The sequence below is a fragment of the Pan paniscus genome, chromosome 7, assembly GCF_029289425.2.
Source record: "Pan paniscus chromosome 7, NHGRI_mPanPan1-v2.0_pri, whole genome shotgun sequence".
Lineage (NCBI taxonomy): Eukaryota > Metazoa > Chordata > Mammalia > Primates > Hominidae > Pan > Pan paniscus.
Genome location: NC_073256.2, coordinates 103746359 through 103772343, shown reverse-complemented (window position 1 = coordinate 103772343; position 25985 = coordinate 103746359). Strand labels below are relative to the sequence as shown.

The 25985-nt window shown below is 39.7% G+C and overlaps 1 protein-coding gene across 3 annotated transcripts in view; it reads right to left on the bottom strand.

Annotated features, from left to right (window-relative positions):
* The window catches only part of WWP1 (WW domain containing E3 ubiquitin protein ligase 1), a 124481-nt gene extending 98973 nt beyond the window's left edge, over positions 1-25508 (bottom strand). For 2 of the 3 annotated variants that reach the window (XM_003821155.5, XM_008974633.5), the window contains exon 1: positions 25222-25508. The gene's annotated coding sequence lies outside the window, so the exon portion shown is untranslated. The remainder of the gene's footprint in view (positions 1-25221) is intronic. The other variant, XM_008974632.5, reaches the window with a different exon arrangement.
* Between the last annotated feature and the right edge of the window lie 477 nt (positions 25509-25985).

Genomic DNA, 25985 nt, shown 5'->3' with positions numbered 1-25985 from the left:
ATAGGAAAAACAAAGTCATCTATCTCATGTTACAATGTGAATTAAATGAGATAATACATGTAAAACACTTAGCACTTAGAGTATATGACATGAAGTAAAGACTCAATAAAGATGACTTATTGTTTTTATTGTGGGAGAAGGAGGTTAAATATACAAGTTTCATTTGGATATGCAGTTCAAAAGAAAATTGCTAACAACCAGGTGTAATAGACAGCTAGTTAGAGAAGCATGCAGTTGAGGAAACAGGTCCATGGAGAAGAAACATTTGGGAGTCACGGTTTATGTAAGTGGTATTAACTTCCATGGAAGACAATGGGCTTGTTCACAGTGGAGATATTTTGAAATAAATGTTGAACAGAATGAGAGAGTGCTGATCAACTTCTGCTGAGCCGTATTAATACTGTGCTTATCACAAGCCCTCAGGGACAACAATCTGCATAGTGGTATGACTTTTATCAAGTTGTCCTTGGTCCCTAGGATATGAGAAGACAGAAAAACTATATGATCAATTTAGGTTCAACAATTTAGAAAGCAGTGTTGGCAAAAGAAAAAACAAAGTCTGAGTTTTAGGTCATAATCTATGCTCAGAGGGTATGGTCAGTAATATCTAAGCTGATTATGTTAGTCCAACCCTTTGAAAATCCCACAGAATTGTATGAAGGTTCACTATTATTCAACTGCAAAGAACAGAAAAAAGTCATGAATGTAGATAATAAACGACATTTCCAGTACTCTTAGGTTATAGATCTATCAAATCCTCATTTAGAAGGCATATCTTAATTGCCTGCTTACTTCAAAATGTCTTTCTTAAGTCAGAGGCAAAATTGTGAAAGAAAGAAAGAAAGAGAAAGAAAGCAAGAAAGAGAAAGAAAGAAAGAAATCCAATTGGAATAGATCTGATTCATTCTGCACACTCTGCAGTGTTAAGACTTTGAAAAGTCAAATAAATGCTGTCACATATCTATGTGCCTGGATCAGTTAACAAACATACTTATTGGCTGCCTAGTTTATAAAGTGGGTATGGCAAGGATACAGAAATGGCAGAAGACAAAGTCCTGGCTTCAATACTGAGTCTAATTTTGAAGACAACACTAATACACAAGAAAAAAACTCAGTAACAAGATAGGATGATATGTAATAGAGCAGTTTAGTTCAATAAATGTGGAACCTAAAAGGTTAGAAAGCCTGCACTTAGGCAAAGCTATTTTATCAAGCACCAAATTTAAAACTCAATGAATGTGGCAAAGATAAAAATGGATGAACCATGCAGTCTCCCCCCTCAATAGAGCTAAGATTCAGCAACTCCAAAGCATAAAATAAATATTTCATTAAAATGTAAACTACAAAATAGAGGATTTAATTTTAAATTAAATTATATATACGAATATAGTAATATTACTTCTACATAGAAATACTGTTGGTCATTTCAATGAATTTATAAAATGAAAGAGTAAACAGGAGGGTGACCAACTCATCCCAGTTTGCTCAGGAGCATCAGGTTTTAAACTTGCATCCTGGGAAACCTCTCAGTTCTGGCCAAACTGGGATTTTTGATAATCCTAGTGAACAGTGTAATGGCTCTAACTGCCTAGACAGCTCTCTTGATGTATCTCAAAGAAACTTTTCTAGTGGAATCCTGTTATAAAAATATAATTCTGTTAGATTTTTCATTTCCATGTTACCTGCAAATTCAGAAAGGAAAAACCAATTTGATAGGAACTACTCATCACTAAGGCTCAAAATCATATCACTGGAACTACATGTCAGGAGAAGGTAAGAGGGAAGAGTAAGAGGCTTTCTCAATACCCAGGGTCTTTTAGCCCTCCGAATCATTTACTTTTAACAGACTCTCTGTCCATATCATCACCACTGATCTCCCTAATCAAAGGCATTTCCAACTAGTGCTACTGTTCTTCCCTGGCCCATGCCATCACCCATCATCCCCATGCCATCATACCCCAAGCCATCACAGCCTCTGCATCTATGCCAACAACTCACCCTTCCTGTATCTTGCTGATCTCTGTTCCATTCACTAGCTCATATGACCCCATCCTGGACTTGATGGGTCCTAGTCTTCCCACAATCTCCCACTAGTAATCTCTACCACCGCACTCTTCCCTTAGAATTGGTCTGCTTAACTCAGGAACTACAGTCTCTCCAGCACTCTCCGGCACCCCTTCACTGTAGGGGACCTACTGGCAATGTCATTAATACTTTACATTTGCATAGCACTTCATAGTTTCAAATTTTCACATACGTTATGTCAAGAAAACAGGCTAAGTACAATTGTTTCCAATTTTACCAGTGCCACGTTAATATCACTTTTCACTTCTATCTCCCATTGGGCTTTTCTTCCCAGGTTCTGTCTTTATTGTGCCTTTCTCTCTCCCTTCAAATAAACTTGGTGTTCTCAATGTATACATCTAACTATTTGGGAAAGAAGCTATGTGATTTCTTTTAAAGCTTTTTATATATAAATAGAGACAGGGTCTCACTATTTGCCCAGGCTAGTCTTTAACCTCTGGCCTCAAGTGATCCTCCCACCTGGGCCTCCCAAAGTGCTGGGATTACAGGCATCAACCACTGTGACCAGCCAAAAAATTAAAGCTTTCTTGTCCACACTTGACCTCTCCCTATATCACTGATTGATCCATTTATACTCAAAACACAAGAATGCCCCTCTCCTGATAACTTACAAGTGTGCTGCAGAGTAAAACAGAATAGCACTTCTGAGCTGTACCATTCCAGTGATTTGAAGAGTACTTGCAGTATCTACCAGACAAACAACAAATAAACATGGAATCTACAGGTACCTTTTAGCCTCTGACTTTAATTTGGGTGTTTATTTTAACCTAAAAATGCCTATCTAACCACAGAATCTAATAACTTCGACTATCTTCCCTCCATCTTTCTGTATTTTTAGTCAATTTCAAAGTTCCTTTCAGTGCACAATATATGGCCCTTTAGGAAGTATTTCTATGAGAAAAATGTATTTTTCTTCAAAAGGCCCAATTTCCTAAATTAGTATGAATACCCAATTCTTACTATTCGTTATCACACAATTTCAGATTTTCAACCAGAGGGAGTTAATACATTAATTTTTAATTAACGTTAATACATAAATTTTTTTCTGAGCCTTTTGGTTCTGTTTTCTCTTACTCTCTAATTTTTACATCTTCTTTTCCAGTAACATAAATCTAGTCCTTGTTTCTTGACTTTTCTTTTTCAGATATATCTCACATCTCCCCTATCATAAATGCACTCTCTTCCTATTTTTCAGCCACTTCATTTTCTTATAGAAAGTGAGTTTCTATTCAATTGTATTTTTAATTTTACTTTATTTTCTTTCTTTCTTTCTTTCTTTGGAGGCAGGGTCTCACTTTTGTCGCCCAGGATAGAGTGCAGTGGCATAATCATGGCTCACTGTAGGGTCTAACCATTGGGCTCATGCTATCCTCCTGCCTGAGCCTCTCAAGTAGTTGACACTACAGGCACGCACCACAATGCCTGGTTAATTTGTTTGTTTGTTTTTTGTAGAGATGGGGTCTATGTTACCCAGGCTGGTCCAGAACTCCTTAGCTCAAGTGAGCCTCCCACCCCAGACTCCCAAAGCACTGAAATATTTATTATTTTTAAAGATTTATTCCTCTCAAACAATTACACAGAAAACTCTTCTGCTTTACAGTACATTACCTCAAAATTTACCTCTCATTAACATGTATAATGTAAGCAAAACATATTCTTACATTAAAATGCACCATACATATCACAGTTTTGAGTTTGAAGCACCAAATCTTGATTTTTCTGTAGATTCCCTTTTTAATGCCAATTTTAACCATTTCTAAGCTATATGAAAGCCTTGTTCTCAAAATTATTCTATGACCCATCTACTCTAAACTATTAGTTACATAATGAATACAAATTTATTTCTCTCCCTCAAAGCAACCAACACATAAAATTCACTTTATTTACAGAAATTCAAGTCCAACAGCTAGTGAAACTATTTAACTCAATTCTCTTTTCATTCTCATTAATTCTAATCAAGTACATTTTTGAGTACTTTAAATTCCATCTATGTCCTTGCCTTCTGAATAGCCCTGCATCACAGCAAGGCTTCAGTCACACCAGAAAATATGATCAGAGCAATTTAATGTGCTCTTCTTATCAGGGTTCTTGTCCCAATTAATGAGAAAAGTTACAATTACATACCCAAAGCAAAACTAACTAACCACCCTTTCAAGGAAAATGTGTTTCACGTACACTACTTTTGTCATTTTAGTGACAAAGCACTAAAAATACTTCCTGGCACAGAATAAATACCTAATAAATAAAATCAGCAAGACCACAGACAAATTTTTTTTTTTTTTTTTTTTGAGATGGAGTCTCACTCTGTCACCCAGGCTGAGTGCAGTGGTGCGATCTCGGCTCACTGCAACCTCTGCCTCCCAGGTTCAAGTGATTCTCCTGCCTCAGCCTCCTGAGTAGCTGGGGCCACAGGTGCCCACACCCAGCTAATTTGTGTATTTTTCGTAGAGACGGGGTTTCACCATGTTGGCCAGGCTGGTCTTGAACTCCTGACCTCAAGTGATCGGCCCACCTCGGCCTCCCAAAGTGCTGGGATTACAGGAGTGAGCCACCATGCTCGGCCCATAGACATATAATTTAACCTCTTTCAGTAGCCTTTGTTAAAAAAAACTTATGGGAAGCCATTGTTTTTGGACTAAGCTCCTGCACTAGGCCCCAAAAGACCAGACCAAGACAAAATGAAGCCACCCATGCTAAATGCCACATAATCAAACTAAAAGTTCAAGGAAGCAGACAGTTAAAGCAGACCAGCAGACCAGCTTTCCCTGAAAACAGATAACAGTCTGACTGAGTCAACATAATAAGGAATTCCCCTCTGCTTTAATCCTTACAAAAAAGTAACCTGACATTAACCAGTCAGCTTTTTTTCTGTTGTTGTTTCCTTGTCCCCATCTCACAAAACCCAGTGTTCTGCCACTACCCAGCAGAAGTTCTCATTCTATTTTGTAGAATGGAGACTGCCCCATTCATGGATCATGAATAAAAGCCAATTTGATCTGTAACTAAATTTGTGATAATTTTGTTTTTTGATACCTTCAAGGTAAGATTATATAAGCACTTTATGAATTATCGAGTACTATATAAATGCTAAATAATTAAGCATGAGAAAAATATTAAATAATATTAAATACGAGAAACAATTTTCAATAATGAAAGTTAAATAATGCATTTATAGAAAAATGCAGATAGTCCTGCTATATTTATCTGATTTGTATCTGTTAATTCTAAACACTGAGGTGCCTTTGAGATACTAATCCCAGCTTTTATTTTAAATAATTTCTGATGGAAATTTCTGTAAAAAGACACTACACTCGATCTTGTCTAGCATTGAGTCTTTGAAATTAAATATACCCTCCTACTTTCTGAAGTGGTATACCTACACACTGTCATCTTCTAGGATAATGCCTTCCCTCCCTTCTCCTCCCTCACTTAAACCCTCCTTTTTTGGTCATCAAAGAGATTTGGGGCTCATGTACTACTTAAAAAAAACAAGAGCAACAAGAAAAAGGGAGAAAAAAATTCCTTTGATGAACTCACTTCCTAAAATAATGATGTCTAAGCTTCTTTGTCACCGATTCTTCTACCCTTGCAATTTGGTTGCTGCCCTCACCACTCTACTGAAATATTTCTGTTCCCCTTCCAAGGCCAAACAGTGGCCACCTCACACCCACTTTCTCCTGGACCTGTCTGCACCATGAGACTACAATTCAATCACTCAATAAACACTGATGTGGCCTCCATTCTCTCCCTGAAAAATACTGACATAAGCCTCTAATTTAATCTTTCTAGTATATCAATTTACCATGTGGCAAAAAAAAAAAAAGGTGATCAATAATCAAACAAACTAGGCATTAGGCATTTTAACAATTTTTTGAATGAAGTTTTTCAGTATATATATATACATATATATATATGCCTTATATATATATGCCTATATATATGCCTAGTATATATATATGCCTAGTGTATATATATATATGCCTAGTGTGTATATATATATGCCTAGTGTGTATATATATGCCTACTGTGTATATATATGTGTATATATATATGTGTGTGTATATATATGTGTATATATATGCGTGTGTATATATATATATACACACACACACAAGGCATATTTTCAGGTAATATATTAAACACTAGAAATATATAAGTCATATACAACATGCTCTTTGCTCTCAGTGAGTTTAAAATTTAGTAGCAGAAACAGACACGTGACTCAATTTTAAGTTCATTGACAGAAAGGGGTGTGCAGACAGTAACTACAGAAGAACAAAAGCACCTTAATATTGTTTGGAGGTAAGAGGTAAAGAGTTGTCAGGAAAGAATTCTGAGAAATGGTAACAGTTGAGATGAGTTGTGGAGGACTCCAATGCAGCAGCTGCACATACAAAACGAAAGAAGTGGAAAGGAAAGACATGCTTTCAAGGCATTCTGTGCCCAGAGAGGTGAGATGACTAACATAAGCAGGTTAAAAAGTAGTTCTGTTAGGAAGGGTATGGGGAGAGAAATCTAAGAGACAAAACTATTAAGGCAGAAAGAAGCTATAGCATGAAGAATACCAGGAAAGCCATACAGAACCACTACATTTTCAGCAGAGAAGGAATATATGTGTATTTTAGGAAAACCCCTTTGACAGTGTTGTAAGGGTAGCCTGAAAGTAGTCTAGGCAGAAAATGGCCTGAAATTAGGGGAAAGAGAAGAAGCAGAGGTACTGAGAAGCAGAATCTATAAGTGGTGGACTAATGAGATGCAGGGGTAAAAGAAGGGGAGACGTTAATATGTCCCAGATTTCTGCCTAGGCCAATTACTTCTTACCATCACTACCACTACAACTCGTATCTCCAAGCCCATAATTTCTCATCCAAACTAAGCACAGCTTGCTAAATGGTCTCCCTGCCCCACTCTTCACTCCCAACCTAGATCCATCCTCTACCCAGCACAGTGATCCTTCTAAAGCAGGATACATGACGGTAACTCTGTTTCCAATGTTCTCTCATTTTAACTACAATAAATCCAAACTCATAAATGCCTATGTGATCTGTTGCCCCACCTCTTCCTTCTCCTCTTTATCCATTCCTGCCATTCTTCAACCTAATTACCCTGAATGCTGCGAAGGAGCCTTTGCATTCACTGCTCCATCCAATCAATAGTCCTTTGGCTGCCTTCTCAGTCTTAGAACTCAACTTATATATGATCTCTTCAGAAAGAATTCCTGATCACCATAGGCCAACTCTAGCACCTTGCCCTATTTTATCTGTCCTAGTAATTCTCAATTACTGACGTTCATATATTTTGTCCTCTCACTTCTATCCATACCCCCAACTCTGCAAGATAAGATCCCTGAGGACAGAGACTATCTTATTTACCATTCTATTCCTAGAACCTACGCCAGAGTCTGGCTGGGGAAAGGCCCCCAATTAATAGTTACTGACTGAGACACAGCACAGCAAAGACATATATTCTGGAGGCAAAGGTGTGCATGGCATCCTATGAGCAAAGCTTGAGAGTAAACTGAAAGCCAGCCATGCTGTGACAGGTACCCACTCAGGAAAGGCCTACTGCATAGGGGGCAGAACCTAGGTAACCCCAGGACTAACAGTCTGGACAGCAGGCAGGAACTATGAAAAGGGGTGAGGAAAACCAAAAGAAAACTTCAAGGAAGAATTTCATGGAGGAGGAAACAGTGACCAACCCCACCAAGGTAAGAGCAGTAAAAAGAGCAAATTGTTTACTGAACAATGTGAAAGTTACGAGGCCCTTAGCAAGAGCAATTTTCATGGAAAGGTAGGACCTGAAGCCTGTGGCTTACGAAGCAAATAAAACAACCAGAAACTTATTTTCAGATGATTTTGACTATCAAAGAGAAACATAAGCATAAAAGATGTTTAGAGGATTGGTTTTGTTTTGTTTTTTGTTTTTTTTTTTTTGAGACAGAGTCTCAGTCTGTTGCCCAAGAGAAACATAAGTGTAAAAGATATTTAGAAGATTGTGTTTTTTTTGTTTTTTGTTTTTGAGACGGAGTCTCACTCTGTTGCCCAGGCTGGAGTGCAGTGGCGCAATCTCGGCTCACTGCAAGCTCCACCTCCCGGGTTCACGCCATTCTCCTGCCTCAGCCTCCCGAGTAGCTGGGACTACAGGCGCCCACGACCACGCCCGGCTAATTTTTTGCATTTTTAGTAGAGACGGGGTTTCACTTTGTTAGCCAGGATGGTCTCGATCTCCTGACCTCGTGATCCGCCCGCCTCCGCCTCCCAAAGTGCTGGGATTACAGACGTGAGCCACTGCGCCCGCCAAGGACTGTTTTTAATGATGAAAGAGAGTATTATTTACAGGCAAGCAGAAGCTGTAGTCATTCACTGATGATGATCACTAACACAAGATCCCTGAGAAGGCAGAACTGGCTGAGATTAAACACAGGTATAGACAAAACCGCTCTTACTCTGAGATTTGGAAGAGAAAAGAATGCTTATCTTTGAAAATGTCTGGAAAGGAAGTTAAGGAAATGTTACCTAATGTCTCCAATTTTCTCGGTGAAGTAGGAGACACTCTTTGGGGCACTGGGAATACAATGGTCAATGAGAATAGACAAAATTCCCTGTTTTACCAGGTATGTGACTAAGGTAAGGAATTTGAGGCAGACAGAGGAGAAACTTGGGCCCAGCTGAGTAGTGGCACCAATCCCCATAGACAAGACTTTTCTTCCAGCTCATTTTAATAGTTCACGGTTAGAAACAATGAAACTGTTAGACTTGTTTAGAGCACAGGTTCCAGAAGAGAAAGGGGTACACTCCAACTATTATCAAACAAGTCCTGGTCATTCAAATCGATTATTTATACACACTCCCTCTCTTACCTCCATTCATTAAAATTTAGGTAGAGAAAAAAAGATGATTCTCCAGAAAAAAAGTTCACTATTCACACATATTTCTAATTCACTGCCAATTGTCCCCAATCTGGCTGCATGGCAGAATCACCTGGGGACTGTGTTGGGCATTCTAGGTGATTCTCATACAGATTTGGATACCAACGACTTCCCACATGTTCCTCCCACTACTCTTCTCCTTCATTTCTAATCATCTGTCCGCTCAGGTGTCATCTCTCCAATTTTGAACTAGTTGCTATTTGTCTTCAGAGCACTCTAACCATGTTTTTTTCTCTATTTCTCCCGTTACACTGTTAAAGTCTTTATTACCAAGCTTCATTGTAATTCCAGCCTCTAGCCCAATGTCTGGTCCCTACTAAATAATAAATGGGCCAGTCGTGGTGGCTCATACCCATAATCCTAGCACCTTGGGAGGCCAAGGTGGGTGGATTAATTGAGCCCAGGAGTTCGAGACCAGCCTGGGCAACACGGTAAAACCTTGTCTCTACAAAAAAATAGAATTATATATACCCAAAATAAAGGAAATTAAAAAAAAATAATAGCTGGGTGTGGTGGTGTGTTCCTGTAGTCAAGAGGCTGAGGTAGGACAATCACGAGCCTGGGGAGCTTGAGGCAGTGGTGAGTTGTGACGGCACCGCTGCACTCTAGCCTGGGGGACAAAGCTAGACCTTGTCTCCAAAGGAAAAAAAAAAAAACCCTCAATAAATGTGTATTAAATGAAGATACACAGATACACAATTAATAAAACAACATATTATTATGTTAACTGCTAAGACAACAATAAAAGATGGCTAGAGTGGTTAGGTTAAGAAAATACCTATATAGCATAGAACTGAAATTTTACATTAAAATATCATTAAGAAAATACTATGCAAGTGGGACAATACCCACCTACATCCTCTCCCATCTCTGCCCTAATCTAAGATTCAAGTCTATGCTCACCTCACCAATATTTCATCTCCACAGCCCAAAACAAATGCTCAATAGAAAAACGTCCAATACAAAGTAAAGGATCTAAAATGCTAGTTTGACTTATTAAATACTCAAAGAAACAAAAGAATATAAGACAGAAGCTTATTACACTTGGATACTCCCCGACCTTAATTAAACATTCCAAACACTTTAGAAGTCATATGCTAACCCCCAAACTATCAAACATTAGACCCCAAAAGTTTAAGGAAAAGATGGCTTCTTGGAATACAACACAAATTTTCCCACAGAAACATTGTGACAAATGGTGGTAGGATACCAACACCAAGCCATGAAAGCCCACTGGAACTGTAACAGCCAAATTGTTAATACTTTACAAGGAAAACTATCATTCCATGGAGGTATGTCAGGGCTTCCACCAATACTTATTTGTGTGCATATACACTGTTCCTGCAAAATCAAAGCAAAATTCTGAAATAAATTGCTGAGACTAAAAAACAGTACCTAAATCCCTTTGCATGATGCCTAACACAAAACAAATTATAGCTACTTTTATCCAGAATCCCTGATATTAAACTTCTGTCATCAAAACAGCTTTATTTATCTCACTGAATACTAAATTCCAAGAATGCCACAGCAAGTCCTCACCACTGTATCCAGCTTGCCTCCCTCAAAGCTTGGCATACTGGAAGTGTTTAATACATATTTGCTACTGAAGAATACTTAGTGTCAACCAAATGCCCAAACAACTAAGTAAATATGAGCAGTAAAACCAAATGGCCTATTTATTCTAGATGCTCTTTTAAATGAACCATCATACTTTTCATACTGATTTTTTTCCCCTTAAAGTTATCATCAAAATGAAAAGAGTATTTGGCTGTTAGCAGTCATATAAAAAAAGAAAAAAGTGTAAAGACTCATGTAGAAAATATCCCTCCAAGAGTCATCAGTTTAGAAAACACTGTTTTAGACAACAAACAGTTCTATATTAAATGGCTGAGTGAGATGGGGCATCTAAACCTCACTCGGCCTCAGTTTTCTTATTAAATGAGAATTGGAACATAGAACATATTGATAATTTTTAGCTTAGAATTACTTCACTGAAAATAGTGCATATTTCATGAAAATATGAAATACACAGAAACCATCCATAATTATACCAACCTCAGAATGATTTATACAATTATTTTCCTCAAATAGACTTTTATAAAGTTGCAATCCTTGTATACAAATCATTTTATTTTCTGTTCTCCACCCCTATTTACAGTATAAAGCTATCCATTACAAACTAGACGAAGTCGTTGGCCAACATCAGAGAACAATTTAATTTATGCTTACAGTTGTGGAAACAACTTTGCAACAATATTCTAGAAGGCCACAAGGTGGTGATGTTGCACCATAAAAAGAACCTTTAAAAAATATTAAAATAGATTATACCAACTTCCCCAAAATGAAATTGACAGCTTTCCTCCATTGCAGGAAAGGATATCAGTTACTATGTTTACTAGAAAACATTAGAAAGAAAAGACAATGTATTCATCAAACTTAGCAGCAACTATTCCAATTTTTAACCTAAGCAGCTATGGACCTTTAAAAGACAGACAAAAACATAGGGCTTTCTTTGGCACCGTTACTCTATTATGTCAACAAAAGATAAACCTAAATGGTATCAGTACAGTACTGAGAATGAGGTAGTTTTTTTCTTTTAATTTGCTATAATTTCTCAGTTTGTTATACAATATTATGTTTGCATATTATACCAAATACCAAAGATTTTACAGTAAAAAATATATATATAAATATATATATGCGTGCATTTGATAGTTTTTCCCCTTACCCTAGTGAACATCAGAAAACAGGTTTCCCACTCCTATACTGCATGTTTCTGAAGAAAATATGATTCTAAGAACATTAAAACTTGGGTTCCAAACTTACAGAATCAACATAAGTTAACATATAAAAAGAGCTGTGTATATACTTGCTAGGCAGAAAGGTAAGACGATAAAGCCCAAGACTTCATACACTTAGGTGGGGCACCTGAGTGATGCAGAAAACACAGCCAGTCTTAAACACGGAACCTGAATCAGGCCTCTGACTCCAAAATGTAACAACAGCAGCAAACATTTACTGGGCTCCTATTATATGTCAGTCACTTTACAAAAAAATTATCTCTAACATTATCAATTATCCATTAGAGTCATCATTATTAGTCCCATTAACAGATAAGAAAAATTAGGTTGAAGAAAAATTGCCCAGGGCCATGAAACTAGTAAGTCTGAATTTGAAGCCAGATTTCCTTGGGCTCAAAGCTAATGCTCTTTTCACTACACACGCACTGCAGAAACAAAATATAAAAAAAGAAGTGCTGAGCTAACCCATGCCTTAAAATGAGAAGTTTGCTGTATCAATCTGAAGTTACTATTCTCTTATCAACTAAAGCTTACGTCAGGTGGTTTTGTGGGCTGTTAAGCTAGCCTTTGAAAATAACTTTCCTTAAGGTTAAAAGAGAAAGAACAATTAATCGTAAAAAGATAAGTGTGTAAAAGTATAAGCACATAAACAATGGAGTAGGTAAGCTGTTAGAGATCATGTTTAATACATAATTTCCATGTATTCTGGGAAAGCATTCAGGACAACATGACATTCTCACTCTATGAAGATCAAACTTCAGTATAATCTCTTATTTCAAAATGACACAAACATTTCCATAAGTAATTGGTCACTTTATTCAAACTGATATTTTAATAGTATATTTGCTTAACAGACTTTTTTCCTTAAAATTCAAAAATTTTTAATATTTTGGCATTCTTGAAATACACATACTTGCTGCATTTATGAAGCAGCAGAAAGCAGAGTCATGGAGCTGAGCTGAGGATGAGAGGTGATTAAGAGAATTACTCAGAAACACAGAGCTTCTTAATGGCAGGCCAAACCCAGAACTGCTGATGAGACTAGCACTCTTCTACACTGCGCTCATCATCAGGATATCATTACTCAAAGTTATGTTCACCTCAAAACATCTCCTGATTGTTTCTTAATACATTAAGAATTCTAATTTATCAGCATTTAAGCAGCCATGGAGATGTCCTAACTCTTCAATTCCAAAGTGCCAATTTTAAGTTTGAGAAGAGCACATTTTGGTAATGTAATGTAGAGAACAGTTTTCAAGTCGGACAGACCTACATGCAAACTTCAACTCTATTTGTGCATATTTAACCTGAGTCTCAGTTTTCCTGTCTGTTAAATGAGGATAATAACACCAAATTAATATAGTATTGTGAGGGTTTTTTTAAAAAAAGGTGTTAATATTAACTGTGGGAAAGTGGAACTCTTTCTAGAATCAGGAATAAGAAGGTGCCCAATAATAGTTAATTTCCTAACCCCATCCCACCCTGATCACCACCACTCTAACCACACTCTCAACTACTCTAAGGCACAAAAACTCTCAATATTTTTCTTCCATACTTCCACAACAATATAGAGAAAAGTAGGTAAAGAAAGCCCCTCACACACCTGCAGTAAGGATTAGAAATTACATTTAAGAACTTGAAAGGAATACAGTACTGCCACATTTTGTTATAAATACAAAATTTCAAGATATTTTCAAGTTATTCATGTAATAGATACACAATGTTAATTCACTATTTACAAATACTCTTCCTAAGCATTTTAAAGCATGCCGTAAAGGATAAACTTTCATCAGATATTCCTCATTCTTAGAGGAGAAAGTATTAGAATCCAAAATACAGGGACACAATCCTTTATCCACAGACCCAAAATGCAAAAAGCTAAAAAAAAAACTGAAAGTTCATTTACAACAAAATCTGACCTGATGTGTGGCTATTTATTAACCTTACTTATCCACACACAAGCATTTGCCAAACAAACTACAGGCACTGCCCTAGACTTTACTGCGGTTTTATTTAACAGCATATGGAATGGGATTACCCTTCCAAAATTCAAGAAAATTCTGAAATAGATCTGACATCAATGAGAAGGTATTATAGACCCAGCCTAGTGAATATGTACTGAAAACTAAGTGCCAGGTTTAAGTCACACAAGAAACCCATGAATTAGGTATATTATTCTCAGTTTACATATGATAAAACTAGGGCTTAATCTGAAGTTAACTTAAACAGTAGCACTCGGCCCATGGGTGCCAACACCCAATTCTAGGTTTGTCTTACTTTATTTAAGGCCCGAGCTCTAAATAGCCAATACGTTAATGGAAAAATTAAATCACAAAGAAAGTTTTAAAACAAGTTACAATTACCAAAATTTTTAACCTAGAAAAATGGTATTCCCAAGTATAATATACACGTTCTGTTCGGTATTCACTTGTAAACATCGACACAATATTTCACAGGGCATAGACAAAAAGAGATGGCTATTGTTTTTCCTCGAAAGAAAGGGCTCAAAGAGACAGTGAAAACAAACAGATACAATAGGCTTCTCATGGCCAGGTGCCTTGGCTCAAGCCTGTAATCCCAGCACTCTGGAAGGCCAAGGCAGGCAGATCACTTGAGGTCAGGAGTTCGAGACCAGCCTGGCCAACATGGTGAAACCCCCATCTCTACAAAAATTAGCCAGCGGGTGTCACGTACCTATAATCCCAGCTACTTGGGAGGCTGAGGCAGGAGAATTGCTTGAACCCAGGAGGTGGAGGTTGCAGCGAGCTGAGACTGCACCACAGCACTCCAGCCTGGGCAACAGAGTGAGACTCCGTCTCAGAAGAAGAAAAAAAAAACAATAGGCTCCTCAAAAAGAAATGCAAACTAATCCTTTCTACTCAAATTGAGAAAAAATAAATCATGGGTTTGGCATATTTTTGACCACAAAATTACTAACATAGCAACCTATGTTTATTTCAACCATATTTTTAGGTTTTTCCAGGAAAAAAGATCTACTCTTCTGATGACAGGATCAGATTTTGGATCTGCTGGTCACAGGACTGAGGAGGGTTTAAGTGAGGTAGCCCGTAGGTGTCATCACTGTGGCCCTAAATAAGTTAGAGATTAGCTTGGAATTTGTTTTGTTTCTTTCATTAATTTAAAATTCAAACCTTTTCTCATGACTTTCCAAGTCAACGCCCTTACCCTAAGCAAAGGCTTTTCCCTATAAGAGACACATCATGCCCCCAACCAACCTACTTTCTAGTCAAAAGACCAAATTCCAAATTTGACACATTTCAGTCAAAAATCTCTATTTTTAAGTGGCTTACCTTAGCTAAGTGAAAAGCAATCAGACTATTTAATAATGAATCATAACTTCTAGCTTAACTTTTAGTAGGCATTTTTTAAAAAGAATTAGCTTCACTCAAAATAATTTCTGCTTTTGTAGAAAGAAGTACGGAGGAAATGTTTTGAACAAGGAAGCCTAATGGACATCTCTTTGCAGTATCATTTCTCTTGCCTACTCCTCACTGTAATCACCCTGTATCAAGTTTCTAGAGTTTGTTTGGATCAAGTCCTTGGCAATTATCTTAGGCTGTTTTAAACATCTGGAAGGTTCAGATGTTAAGCTCTCTTTGTATTTACATTACACATGTGTACTTAAAGAATACTTGAGGGCTGGGCATGGTGGCTCATAACTTTAATCCCAGCACTTTGGGAGAGAGGGCAAGGTGAGAGGATCACTTGAGTCCAGGAGTTCAAGACCAGCCTGGGAAATAAGGTAAGACCCCCATCTCTAAGAAAAATAAAAAATTAGGCAGGGCACGGTGGCTCATGGCTATAATCCATCCCAGAACTTTGGGAGGCCAAGATGGGTGAATCACTTGAGGCCAGGAGTTCGAGACCAGCCTGGCCAACATGGTAAAATCCCGTCTCTACTAAAAATACAAAAATTGGCTGGGCATGGTGGCATGCACCTGTAATCCCAGCTACTCGGTAGGATGAGGCACAAGAATCATTTGAAACTGGGAGAAAGAGGTTGCAGTGAGCCGAGATAGCACCACTGCACTCCAACCTGGGTGACAGTAAGACTCTGTCTTAAAATAAATAAATAAATAAATAAATAAAAATAAAAAATTAGCTAGGTGTCACGGCACACACCTGTACTCCCAACTACTAGGGAGGCTAAGGTGGGAGGATCGTTTGAGCCCAGGAGGTTGGTTAAGGTTGCAGTGAGCCATGATCTTGCCACTGCACTCTAGCCTTGGGTGACAGAACAAGACCTTTTCTCAAAAAAAAAAAAAAAAAAAGGAATATTTTAGCTAGCTAGCTAGAAAAATGAACTCTGACAGAGCACACTAGGACCCCAAATAACCAACTCAGTTTCTACCAACAGTTCTCAAACTAATGTGCATAAAATCTCTTGAGATATTTGCAAAAAATGAAGATTCCTAAGCTCCACTCTCAAGGACCATATCAGAGATCTCAAAGGATACTCAAGAATCAACATGTTTAATAAGCATCCCAGACGACTGTTATACAAGGATTGCGCTTTGACAAACACTGGTCTATACAATATTTCATCTAATGATGGTGTTAATGATTTCTTGTTCCCAGGCTGCACAGCAAAACCATCACTAGCTGATATATTGCCAGCCATGTTAAGTCAGTATCCCAGATTTCGTGCTTACCCTTTTAGCAACTTTTTTTTTGTTTATTTGGCCAGGCCTGGTGGCTCATGCCTATAAATCCCAGCACTATGGGAGGTCAAGGTAGGGGGGATCACTTGAGCCCAGGAATTCAAGACCAGCCTGGGCAACATCTCTACTAAAAAAAAAAAAAAAAAACTAGCTGAGCATGTTAGTGCGTAACTGTAGGCCCAGCTACTTGTGGGGCTGAGGTGGGAGGATTGCTTGAGCCCCCGAGGTCAAGCCTGCTATGAACCATGATCACACTATTGCTCTCTAGCCTGGGAGACAGAGCTGTCGGAGACCCTGTCTCAAAAAAAAGCTGGGGGTGGAAATTTGATAAGGAGCTCTGCCCATGCCAAAACAAAGCTAGAACTGTCTTTGAGAAATGAGTAGCTCACAGCAAAGTGAATACTTGTTTGAATTTTCAACTTCATAATACTGAATTACGAGCAATAAACATGATTTAAGGGCTTATGTTCTAGCCACCATGCTTTCTGCTTTATAAACATTATTTCAATTAATCCTTACAAAAATCCATTAAGGATGGTATTCTTTACATTTTATAAAAGAAGAAACTGAGGCAATCCTGCCATTAAGCAATACTACCAGAAGTCAGGTCTGCCTGACTTTAAACTGTGACTCTTAACCTGTATGCCAAAAGTGCCTCTACCGTTAAAAACTTAAAAAGAGAAGAACAATCTAGTTTGTTTACTTCTAAGGTAAAGAATATCCTACTTTATACAAAACAGGTTCATTTAACTAATTCTCCTCCCCAGTCTAACTAAACACAGACAAAAAGTAGGACATCTTGGCAAGTTGGGGCTAATGTGTAACCACAGTATCCTAATTTCAAGTCAGGACTCAACAGTCGGCTTCCACGAAGCCCAGTCAATCAGATTTATGAGTATACTGAACAGCTATCAAAAGAACTTGTTTTCCTTGTTTCCTAAAAGGCTATCATACCTACATTCTGTTAATGCTAGGATATTTTTTAACTACCCAAATAATTTAGGGTAGGGAGGACAGCCATCAAGAAGCACCTTCATGTAACTCTATCCGTGCCCTTCTTTGTGCCCTGGCCTTTCCTATTTCTATAAATCATGTTTCTCAGTACATCCAATTACCAAACTCCTCCCCGCAACAGCCAATGTACTATTTTCAGAAATTTGCAAAGAGATTTGCATTAGGATGCAGGGGCCCGTTTTTTAGTGTACATGAAATGCTTCAAAAATGCTTCGCAGCTATGCACTAATAACCTAAATTCTTAAAATGAAATGCATTCACTACTCCACTCAGAAGCTATAATGTAATAAAAACTAAACACTCATTTTCTTCATTTCACCTTTAACCATGGCATTACTTAGCAGCCAACTTGAACTAAAAACAAACAAACAAAAAATACTGCTAAGACTAAAATAAAGCGATAGTGGATAAGGTTAAGTGATAATGCGAGAAAAACCCAGATAGCAATCAATGAATCTACCTGTTCTGGGAAAGGAGAAGCAGCACCTTATTCATTGTATTTCCATAAGAGAGGATTACCATTCCAGTCTCTAAAAGGAAAGAGAATTCTCTCCACTATAATGACACCTCTCCAAGGAAGAGTAGCTTATCCCAAGCTTTTTCAAGACACTGCAAACAGAAAATGCCATTGGGGCTTGGAGCGTGTGGGGGACAGGTTGCTCACTCTGGTCAAGGCCAGAGTGATAGTCAAGAAACCCTTCTCCCCTAGGTCTCAAATCCAATCACAAGGGCAGAGGGAATCGATCTCTGCCCATCTGTGGCCCATTTTCTGCATGGGATGCTGTCTGTTCCAATTCACGAGATCGGGTAAATCACTACTTCCGAGCAGCATGGACTCTTGGGTCCTGTACTTTGTTAGATCCCACTGCCCTCAAGTAGAAAGCAAGTCAATCCTACCCCATTATGGTGGCACACTAGGAAAAACCTCAGAGGCCACAAATGTTCTCTTCTTTTCTAACCAAAGAGAGTGCTAGCTATTCCCATTTGCATAGTAAGCCAGATGTGCTGTCATTTGCACTTTTTAGACTCAGCTTTCCCTGTGGCATGCTCAGACTCAAAATCCAGATTTGCGGAAAGTAGTAAGCTGCCTAAGCTTCAGCTTCCAAAACAGTTTTCCGGAAGTCCTGTTTTGGTATAGTAAAGCTGATGTTATACTTAAATAAAATTTATGGTAATCTGTTACATTGGTGGCCCCAAATGGATTCACACATTTGTACCCTTGAACCTGGGCTAGATTTGTGACTTGCTTTAACCAGTATAGTAAGGCAGAAATGATACTGTATCCCTTACAAGTCTAAACCTTAAGAAGATCTGGTTGCAGACCAGGCACGGTGGCTCACGCCTGTAATCCCAACACTCTGGGAGGCCGAGGCGGACAGATCACCTGAGCTCAGGAGTTCCAGACCAGCCTGTCCAACATGGTGAAACCCCATCTCTACTAAAATACAAAAATTAGCTGGGCATGGTGGTGCACGCCTGTAATCCCAGCTACTCGGGAAGCTGAGGCAGGAGAATTGCTTGAACCTGGGAGGTGGAGGTTGCAGTGAGCCAAGACTGAGCCACCCAGGCACGCCAGCCTGGGTGACAGAGTGAGACTCCCTCTCAAAAAAAAAGATCTGGTTGCTTCTGTTTTGTACTCTTGTGAGCCCTAAGCCATCAGCTACCAGGTAAGGCCAGCAACTCTGCTGGAAAGGCTACTTGGAGAGAAAAGCAGCCATTAGAGTGATCACCAGCAAAACCTGCCCAACTGAGCCCAACCCAGGAAAGCAAAACTGTAACAAAGAAAATAGTTGTTTTAAGTCACTTGGTTTAGGGCTGTTTGCTACACAGCAGTACATAACTGAAACAACACTCACCTGGTTCCTTGTGTGTTCTGCATAATTTGTTCAAACCCCAGAAAAAGGAGAGGTATAATTAATTACACTCTGCAAAATTACAACCTGAGAAGATAAAGTTCTATGCCCTTGTTAATGTTAGTGATTCCACTAAACTCCAGGTTCCAAGAGGAAAGGCTTCATATCTGTCATCTCAACACTGTACTCCCAGCACCTAGAAATATGTCTGGCACATAGTAGGTACACCAGTATGTGCTGTGAGTGAACTGTAGGTTTAAGAAATGTCAAGACGGCCAGGCGTGGTGGCTCATGCCTGTAATCCCAATACTTTGGGAGGCTGAGGCGGGCAGATCACCTGTGGTCTGGAGTTCAAGACCAGCCTGACCAACATGGAGAAACCCCGTCTCTACTAAAAATACAAAATTAGCCAGGTGTGGTGGTGCATGCCTGCAATCCCAGCTACTTGGGAGGCTGAGGCAGGAGAATCTCTTGAACCCAGGAGGCGGAAGCTGCAGTGAGCCAAGATTGCGCCATTGCACTCCAGCCTGGGCAGCAAGAGGGAAACTCCGTCTCAAAAAAAAAAAAAAAAAAGAAATGTCAAGACTAAATCAACAAATGCTACTCTTCCTTATAACTTAAAAACCATGCTAGTCTTCCTTATAACTTAAAAACCATCTGACATATGGTTTTACATTATACATTCCCTAAAAAAGTTGTTTAAATGTATGAATTGAAGTGTCCACTAAGGAGGGCTTTTTAATATCTTTGGGTTTTTTTCAATGGTAGAGCTTATGATCTAATACAAAAATAATAAAATATTATGATACAGGTTGAGTATCCCTAATCCAAATATCCAAAATCTGAAATACTCCAGTGAATGTTTCTGTTGAGTAATGTAGGTGGCTCAAAGTTTCCCATTTTGGAGCATTTCAAACTTTGAATTAGGGATACCCAATCTATATATATTTTGGAAATTAGATCCTCATTTATATCCTCAAAAAATGTAAATTTTTGAAGACTAAGCTTTTATAAAAGGGAAACACAAACTTCATCTGTAAAAGCAACAGAATTAAATTCAAAATTTTCAAAAAAATAAATACCTACATTTCACCAATGTACTTTTCCAGATAAGAAATCAACTTTTGCTTTATCCTTGACAGGAGAATAACTATTCTGTGGTACAATGCTTACAGATTTAAATATCACCTACCAATAGCCACTGCAGTGAGATTACCATTTTAACACAAAGGAAAAAACTGACAAGTTTACCTCTACACGGTACAAAAGTTTAACACATTCCAAACAGGTAAATTCAAATCCTTCACACACAGCTCTTAACTAATAATGTTCCATTGTACATGAAGAGTAAGAAGTCTGGTGGGAAAAGAATACTGACATAGGAACAAAAATAAGGGTTTTAGTTGTAGTTCTAATTGTGGCCACTAACTAGCCACATACTTTGGAAATTTAACTTTTTAAACTTTTTTTTTAGCCTCAGCATATTCATCCAAAAAGCAATGATTGGCCGGAAGCGATGGCTCACGCCTGTAATTCCAGCACTTTGGAAGGCCATGGTGGGAGGGCCACGAGTCCAGGAGTTCGAGGCCAGCCTGAGGAAACACAGCAAGACCCCATCTCTATAAAAAATTTTAAAAATTTAGCTGGGTGTCATGACATACACCTGTAGTCCCAAGTACTTGGGAGGCTGAGGTCTAGGCTGCAGTTTAGCCATGACTGTGCCACTGAACTCCAGCCTGGGCAACAGAGCAAGACCCTGTCTCAAAAATAAATAAATAAAATAAAATAAAATAAAACATAAAGCAGTTATTACTTCCTAACACACCAACTTATCAGTTGTCATGAGAACCAAATGACAAATATAGTTATTATTTACAAATGTGAAATGCTATACTAACATAAGGTATAGTACAATTCTTAATGCCAGCAAAAACAATAAAATTCATCTGTGTATGTTTTTATCATTTTTCCTCCATTAAGTATTAGTAACTAGTTCCTTGGATACCACTATAAAGGGCAATTTATTGGATTTTCCAATGCTCATTATAATTGTATCATATTTTTATACAAAGAGTAAAAAACAACAGTCTTTCTAATAATTATGAAATCAAAGTTTATTAACATGTAATAACATGCTATGATTACCTATTACCAGGGAGATAATCTTATAGGTGCAGAAAAGTCAACTGTTTACCAATCGCACTACACTTTAACCATACTAGCTAGCTACTTAATCCACCCAAAAAAAATTGAGTAGGAATCTTCATTTACATTGTGAAGTCTCCATTTTTATTTGATAAAGGCTTCCTGAAAGAAAAGAATATTCTGAAGGTATAAATGAATAGAGAAGATAAAGTTCTTTTTTTTTTTGAGACGGAGTCTCGCTCTGTTGCCCAGGCTGGAGTGTAGTGGCGCAATCTCGGCTCACTACAAGCTCCGCCTCCCGGGTTCACACCATTCTCCTGCCTCAGCCTCCCAATAAAGTTCTTAAAGTTTCTTATTTCACTTACATCACCTCTCTCCTCCCTACTCCCCAGCCCAAAGTGAGACATACAAAGAAAGTAACAATCCAAATGAATGATCTGATATTGCTAACTGCTCTTCTCTACCCAATTCATCCCTCAGACTCACCAGCTCTCATGCACATATTAAACAAGGAGAGTAGATACTCTGATGAAAGTCTAGGACTCGAGAATCACAAAATGTTAAAAACTAGAAGGAATCTTGTGGGATCATCTAGTCTTACTGACAAGGTCATTTAAAGGCAGTAACTATATTTAATTGATGGTAAAGCCACTGCATTATCTTCATACATGAAAGAACACCATCATTGTCAACAATCTCCTGATTCCACTTTACCCACCAGCTGAATAATGCTTCAGGCAAAGCATTTAAACTCCAGGAATAGTTTATTGTGTAATATAATAGCAAATAACATTAGTCAAAATTCTCTGTAAACTGTAAACCACAACACAAATGTAATATTGTGTTTCTGTATATATACAGCATATCTCTACAGTAAGAGTTCTTATCAGTACACAGAAGAACCTGAAGGTTCTACTGTTTTAAAAAGCTCCCAGTAGGCCCGGCAGGGTGGCTTAGGCTGTAATCCCAGCACTTAGGAAGGCCAAGGCAAGCTGATCACTTGAGCTCAGGAGTTCAACACGAGCCTGGGCAAAATAGTGAGACCCCATCTCTACAAAAAAAATACAAAAATTAGCCGGGTGTGGTGGCAAGCGCCTGTAGTTCAAGCTATTCGGGAGACTGAGGCAGGAGAATCTCTTGAGCCTGGGAGGCGGAGGTTGCAATGAGCCCAGAAGGCGCCACTGCACTCCAGCCAGAGGGACAGGAGTGAAAGAAATCCTGCCTCGAAAATAAAAAAAGCTCCAAGTAATTCTGAGATGAGTGTCATGGATGACCTTCAGGTGGTCCATGGACTCCCCTAAAATTATATCCACAAAGCATAGGCGCATATGGAAATTTTCCAGGCCAGCATTTTACCAAGAATTAGTAATCTCCAAAAAGTTGTAAGGTAGCACACATATGCTGAGGGTAAAGCTTCATGATCTTGCTCAAAATGGTACCACTGTTCTCCCAACCAACCTGGATCAGAATCAGTTATTTTTACTTTCATTTGCCCTCTCATCAAATTTTGGCTATTCGACTTCCTTTCTTCCTTTCCATTCGCGTGCACCACAGCTCAGATCCTCACTATCCATGACTACAACAACTGGGATGTCTTTCTACCTCCAGGGTCTCCCTACCTCAGTTCACACTACAGACCTCTATCCCACTAATCCTTCTGAAACAAAGTGTTCAAATTGTTTCACTCCCAATTCAAAATCATCTGTGGAAGCCCCACCACCTGGTAAATCCAAGGTCATAAGTCTGGCATTAAAAACAACCCATAAACTGGTCCAAATTTTTACTTCAAGTTTTATCACCCTTTATCCTGGTACAAATAAGTTTATGTTCCACCCAAACATAATTACCTGCCTTTCCCCAAACAGGAACTCTGTGCTCTCTTAGAGATACCTCTCTGCTCGGATTACCTTTCCTGCCTCTCCAAAGTCATAATCGTCCTTCAAAACCACGATTTCAGAAGCCAGAGGCTCTACAAACTAACCCTCTTACCCCTACCTTGCCAAGTAAGATCTGAGCTCTACTCTCTTTGAAGTTGACTTCTGAGAGGATTTTGGTACCATTTATGAAACGTATATATTAAAAGACAAATAGGGCATTTGTGTATAGCACTATCTACCTAATTAGTGTGAAGGCAGAAATTGCTAATCGGCTCATCTTTGTATTTCCCAAAATACCTCCCACAATTATGCAGTAAATGCTTAACAACTGTACAAGGAAGTAAAGGAAATTTCAGCCACCGTGGGGTAAACAGCAAAGATTACCATCTCTTTGAAGGCAGAAACTTTATCTGTGACATCCTGTATTATGCCGGTAGCTCATAATTATTGCTTTTCAAAACCCTGATGTAGATCTTACCAGCAGTTTCACATTTTAAGGTAAGAACTATCTGAAAATGTTGATAAGCTATGTCCCAAAGAACTATTCCACATACTTTACAATTCTCAATCTGAGTAGCTCCCAATACTTGGCCACTACACTTTCCATTTTTTAAAATACTAACCATTTATGAAAAATGATCATTTCTAGTCGCAGCTAATTTACTACTTGATGGCTAAAAACAAGTCACACAATAAAAGAATGACTTTCTTCTTTAAAAGGTGCATTTTGCTTGTATAATACACAGATTTGGTGAAGCAGGTAAAGTGGATTTACACATAAACATGAACTCTTGTTAAAAAAAAAATGCAGGTAACTGTAAACCAACTATTTCAGGTAAAAACACCAAACGGGGAAAACAAAGATAATTTTGGACATGATTTTTTTCCCCACTACTATTACCAGTAACATTTTAAAGCAGAAATACAAAATCTTGTTCCACATTAACCTACACACACACAGAAAAAAATTTGTTAAACTTATCAAGTAGAAAAAGAAGGCAAAATCAAGCCCCTGGAAAATATTTTATTCTGAAAGAGTAAAAATGTCAAAATTATAACAGACACTACTCTTCTTTGGTAATGAAGGTTTCATATATTTACCAGAGCAGAGAAAACTCCAAATCGGCAGAGCAAAGAAAGGACTGTGAACAAGACTGATCATTTAAAGGTCGTAAAGGTAAGGAGCAAACTACAAAATTAAATTTTTTTAAAAAAAGAACACGAAGATGAAAGGAGAGTCTGTAAGTCACAGACAAGATAAGGACTGGTAAAATCTGCAAGGTCACTGGAACCTACCAGGTCACAAAAGGTGGAGGTGGGGGTTGCGCTGGGGGGGCGGGGGATGGGGAGCTGCAGAGTCGGTGAAGAACGGGGAGTGATAAAAACATGTCAGAAAAAGACGTTCCAAGGCTGGAGTCCTTGGTTTGCAACGCTGAAATTGGGGTGAAAGTCAGGGAACGGGCAATGAGTCCATGTATTTGTGTTTTCAGGGAGGTGTTAGGGAAAGGTGGAGGAAGGCGAAGAGAAGGCTAAGGAAGCCTAAGAACTGCGGCTGCAGAGTCACGGAAACACTTCGCTCCGCTCCAGGATCACTGGCACAGGCCTGTGCCAGGGCGAACTCCGGGCAAGACCCGTGACCCCACCCCAGAAAACTCCCGACTCCCGGGCTGGAGAAGGTAGCCAAGGTAGGGCGGACCGTCCCCCGACGGGTCCTAGGAGGGTCCAGCCCGGGGGCGGACGGCGCCGGGCGCCCAGCACCGCGGCCAAGGCTCCGGGCCCGTGCCCCCTCCCGCCCTGCCCATTCGCACCCCCAGCCCCGCGCCGCGCCGTCCTTACCCGGCGCGAAGCTGTCGGCTCCCGGCAGCCGGGCGGCCACGGCAGCGGCACCTCCTCCTGCGGCGGGCGCCCTCACCCTTCCGCGCCCAAGATCGCCATCTCGCAGCAGGCGCGGCGGCAGCAGCCACCCAGGCGTCGGCCCCGGCAGCCCAGGCCGCCAGCAGCCACTCGGAACCCGCACGCGGAGCTCGCCGACACCCGACCCTCCCCCCACCCCCACCCCGTCCACGCGCCACCCCCAGCCGACCCCACACCTCCCTTCCTCGGGAGCGCGCCGCGTGGCCGCGTCGCCGGCGCCGCGCTCTAAGCGCGCGCCTCCCCGCCGGCCCCGGCACCGCGCGCTACGCCGCGGCCGCCCAAAGCCTCCAACTCCGGACCCGGAATCCGCCTCCCCCGAGCATGCGCAGCGAGGGCGCTCGGATGCTGCCTTAGGAAAACTCCGCTCCTCCGGGTCTTCCGAGCGGTCTAGCGGAGGGGGACGGACAGCCAATAGTAGGGAGGGGCGGGGCCTGAACCTGTGGAAGGGGCGGGGCCGCCGCTGAGATTTGGGAAGAGGCTGCTCTAAGCTCGCGCTGGGCACTGCTAATTTGACTTTCCGGTCGGCGGCTGATCCCGGAGCGGGACTTCTTAAGGTCCGGGAGCAAAAGTAGGCTGTCCATAAATACTCCTTGACCTAGCTGGGTGACCTCGAACACATTGCAAGAGTAAATAATTGCATTTAGCCATTGGTCATACCCGAAGACTTTCAGTCCATTTTTTATTAA